General features: G+C 35.3%; 1 pseudogene; it reads right to left on the minus strand.

Moving 5' to 3' along the window:
- Positions 1-1,558: 1,558 nt before the first annotated feature.
- Positions 1,559-2,685, minus strand: LOC144253090 (cold shock domain-containing protein E1 pseudogene; annotated as a pseudogene).
- Between the last annotated feature and the right edge of the window lie 1,870 nt (positions 2,686-4,555).

Below are 4,555 nucleotides of genomic sequence, written 5' to 3' on the forward strand. Positions count from 1 at the left end.
CTACTGTAGTAGGAAGATATCGGAACTTCATAGAAATAGTTCAAAACTGGTCATAGAAACTGGTTTCCTCACATGAGAGAAAAATAAATGACTTTCTACTCAACAGATGAACAGGAACATTTATTTGTTTTCATGTGATTGTACGGATGTGTGCGTGACAGGGAGGGTTGGGGAGAGAAGCATATTTATGGTGATAGTGAGGATTGGCCAGAGGAAGATATGAAATAAAGTAAATTTTCATCTTTTAAAGCTGTTGATTAAATAACATAGACTCAGCTTTTAAATAATTAAGAATCTACTATGCTTCTAGCAAATTAAAATAAATGCTCCCTCTGCACGATAAGGGTAAATAAAGTATGAGCTTCTTTATGCATTATTCCAATTGAGTCTATGGGAGAAGTTGGAGAAAATGAGTTTTTTTTTTTTTTTAGTGTCTCAAAATCAGTAAAACTTTATTCACTTCCATTCTTTCACCATTAACAGAAAACGGCAGAAAGCAAAATATTTTCTGTTTACAAAGATAAATGGCCTCTTTACCCAGAGATCAAAACCTCAAATGACAATGGGGAAGATAAAAGCGCCCTCCCCCATATCCTCTGAGCTGACCCTTGTCATCTTAGACAAAGCCTTCAGTCCACTGACCAGGGACCCTGAATATGGCCAATTTAAGATGAGGGCCAAGAAATCAGACCAATGCATTCCCGTGATATAAAGTTGAACAGAAGCTACACCAAGGGTCAAATGCCTGTATTCTACAGGACACAGGAACCAGGCGGCTACTTATTAAAAAAAAAAAAAAAACAAGATTCATTTCAGGCACAACTTTTTTATTTATTAATTTTTTCTCATTTTGTTTTAAATCAGCAAAAGAAACTGGGTCCTAGAAGCTGCAGTGATCTAAGTAGCAGCAAGTTTGTGCATTCATCCTTTTTTGTTTGTTTAAATATGTTCAAATTACCACACTGCTGGCACACTTTAATTGTATGAAATTCTGCACCATATATACTAATTGTAGTAAAGTTATTTTCTCCCCATCTCAGGAAAAAAAAAATACTCTGGAAGACAATTTTCACTGAAATCTAACCAAACTTTGTTAAGTGGATTGTGACAAGATTATAAATGATATGAAAAATAACATTTTAACATTTGTCCATCAACTTAAGAAAATGGTTTGCCTATACAAATTTTTGTAGTTTTTAAAAGGTAATATATCCTACCCTCATATGGTCCTCAGAATTAAAGCATAATGAACAGGAAAGAAAAGGAAAAGATTGAAACTGAGTGCTAAGGCAGAACATCTTGCCAGAAGTAATGAAGGTAGAGTATATACTAAATATCAAGTGCAGAATTTCATAGGGCCAACAAGATAACAGTCTGTATTTTTCACTTACACAGGCGAAGTGGATTTTGCAATTACCAGTTGTGTAAAATGCACCAAATAAAGCTCCTATAATTGATACTATAAGGTGCCACCTTAAGTTTTCCAAGCTGCAACTGTGCATAGTTTTAAAATGGTTTCTTAAATTTATTTATTTTTTTAAACATAACACAAGGAAGGTGTTAAAACTGGTGTAATAGCTCAATAGAATAAGTATTCCAGATTTTGGGAGGGATGAAGAGGGAGATATTCAGAACCCTTCACCAGAATCCCCCCAACTTGATCATAGTGGGTTAATGATGTGCTTTATGGATGTGGTTAGTCAATGGCACCAGCTTGACAAATCTTTCTTTCTGCACCAAATCCCGTTGAGTTATCTGGTCCCCTTGGCTGAAGAAGAACCTTTAGGCGAGGAGTACTAGCATCATCCAGGGTGATGTTCTTCAAGAGACTGACCAACCGGTCAGGTCGAGGAGCTGCAACAGCCTTGGGGCCCTCACAGACTCCCCAAACATTACAGGCACTGCACTTGCCAGTACGCTGATTAAGAATCACTGAGAACTCCACTTCATCTCCTGCTTATAGCTCAATGCCATCTTGAACTTCTTTCACATGGAAAAAGAGCTTCTTGCTATCTCCTACTATGTAGTTAATGAAGCCAAACTGATCTTTCACACACTCTACTGTGGCCCTGCACAGGAGCGTGATGTTATAGGCCATAGTCTGTGCATTTTGGCCCAGGAACTTGACACTCTCCCCTTTCTGCAGGCAATCCCCTTTATTGGCCATTCCAACTATGCCAGATGGATACACCTCACCTTTCATATCCCCCTCATCCATGATCTCAATCATTCCTTGAGACTCAATCTGTGTTGGATCAACACTTCTGAGGGGGCGAATGACTTTACCAGAATAGATAGTGGGATCAGCTTCTTCAGAAATGCCATTCACTGAGTGAGTTTTGTTTACTTTTTCAGCACTGACTTTGTTGCCTTTGCCTTTTGACAAGCTGTATTCCACCATGTCCCCCAGCTCCAGGCTATCGACATCACCAGAGAACTCACTGTAATGGAAAAAGATTTCCTTATTATGATTGGCTGTTTCAATAAACCCAAAATTATCTTTCAGAGTTTCCACATAACCCAAAAGCCTTTTGTTGGAATTACGACCTAAAAGTCACACACAAGTTGCAATCTGATGTCCACTGAGAGCTTTCCAATGACATGAAAGTTTCCTGCATGTTATACAAGTCCTCTTAATTCTTTTCTATTTATGGAATCAGAATCCCAGATACCAATATCAGGCATTCCTGCTTAAAACTGAGAGACTCTGAGTAAACTACATTGATTTTTTTTTTAATAATTGGTCCCTGTGTCTTCTCTTATTGTAAGATGAAAGATATTTATCTTACATGTCAGAAAGCTCAATACAAAAATATATTATTCTTACACAATTGGAGAAAAAATGCCAGTTAATCCACTGACAGGGGTTAACAAACAGAAATAACCAACTCAAAAAAAAAAACAACAACAACAACAACAACACCAAGCTGGGGTTGTAGCTCAACAGGAGAGCATTCACCTAGCACATGTGAGGCCCTAGGGTTGATCCATAGAACCACATAAAATAAATAAAATAAAGGTATTGTGTCCAGCTACAACAAAAATATAAATATTAAAAAACCCCACCAAACAAAGAAACAACAACAAAACGAAACAAACAAAAAACACCCATTCAATAACTGGGCAAAAGAACTAAACAGAAATTTCTTAAAAAAAACACAAATATCCAAAATATATATGAAAAACTCTTCTACATGTCTAGCAATTAGGTTAATGTGAATAAAAACTACACTAAAACTTTATCTTACTCCAGCCATAATGGTAATGATGAAGAACACAAACAGTGATACATACTGGTAAGAATGTATGGGAAAGGCACACTTGTACACTGCTGGTGGTACTACATACTAGTACAACAACTCTGGAAAACAGTTTGGAGATTTCCCAAAATCTAAGCAGGGAACCACAACAAGAACCAGCTATCTATGCATCAGTAAACAAGTACAATAAAATTCGCCTAGTATAGTAATTCAATCACATGAGTGTTTACAGTAGCACAATACACAATAGGTAAATTATGAAATCAACCCAGGTGCCTGTGATTAGATGAAAGGATTGAGAAATAGTGGTGCACATACATACAATAAAGTTTTACTCAGCCATAAAAATCAATTATGACATCATCTAAGTGAAATAAGTGAAACTAAGAAACTCAAAGGTCAAATGTTTCATATGTGGAAGCTAGAATTAAGTAAAGAAAAAGAAGGGAAGAACAGAATATCAAAAGATTTAGGGAATATCATTCAGTGTAGGAAAAGGAGATTGAGAGGCAGAGCGGGAATGGGAAAGGGAAAGGAATGAAGAAGGAATTCTTTAATATTAATGTTATATGCATATATAAATATACCACAGGGAATTGCAGCTTTATGTATAAGTAAAAAGAAACAATCAAATATAAATAAACAGACAAGTGAAAGGAAGTTCAGGAGAATAGGAGGAGGAGACTGGAGGAGGAGAAGTAGGACAGAATGGAAGAGAGGAAATCATAAATTCAACTGAAATTCCATGCATGTATGATTTTGTTGGGATGAACCCAACTACTATGTATAACTATAACCACTAATAAAAAATAATATTGAAAATGTATTCTCACTTGTAATGACAATCCTGTAACATAATGCTAATCTACTTTCCAAAATTCTTTTTACTTGCATTCCACGTTAATTGCTACTTAATGTTATTTATAATTTTAACCAAAATTCAGAAATTTTGTGATTCAACAAGATTCATGCTGATCTACACAGATTATTTTTAGCATCATGAAAGATACTAAATCATTTGCATTTTTAAGGAACAAAGCTGAATAGTAATACATAGTACAGCTCACAATATTCATGAGTTACTACTTCTAGCAATAATTTACTCAATTCTAGCAATGAGCGACCTAATCTGCCTTTCAAAAATTCCAATGAGAACATGATTTTTATAGGATATAGAAAGAAAATTACTTAAATATCAAATTCTCAATTCAAAAAATTAATCCCATTTGAAAGAGATTGATAATATATTATGTAGGCCATATTCTTGTATATCAGTAAAAATTACCATGAAAACT

This window comes from Urocitellus parryii, unplaced genomic scaffold (genome assembly GCF_045843805.1).
Source record: "Urocitellus parryii isolate mUroPar1 unplaced genomic scaffold, mUroPar1.hap1 Scaffold_91, whole genome shotgun sequence".
NCBI classification, from domain to species: domain Eukaryota; kingdom Metazoa; phylum Chordata; class Mammalia; order Rodentia; family Sciuridae; genus Urocitellus; species Urocitellus parryii.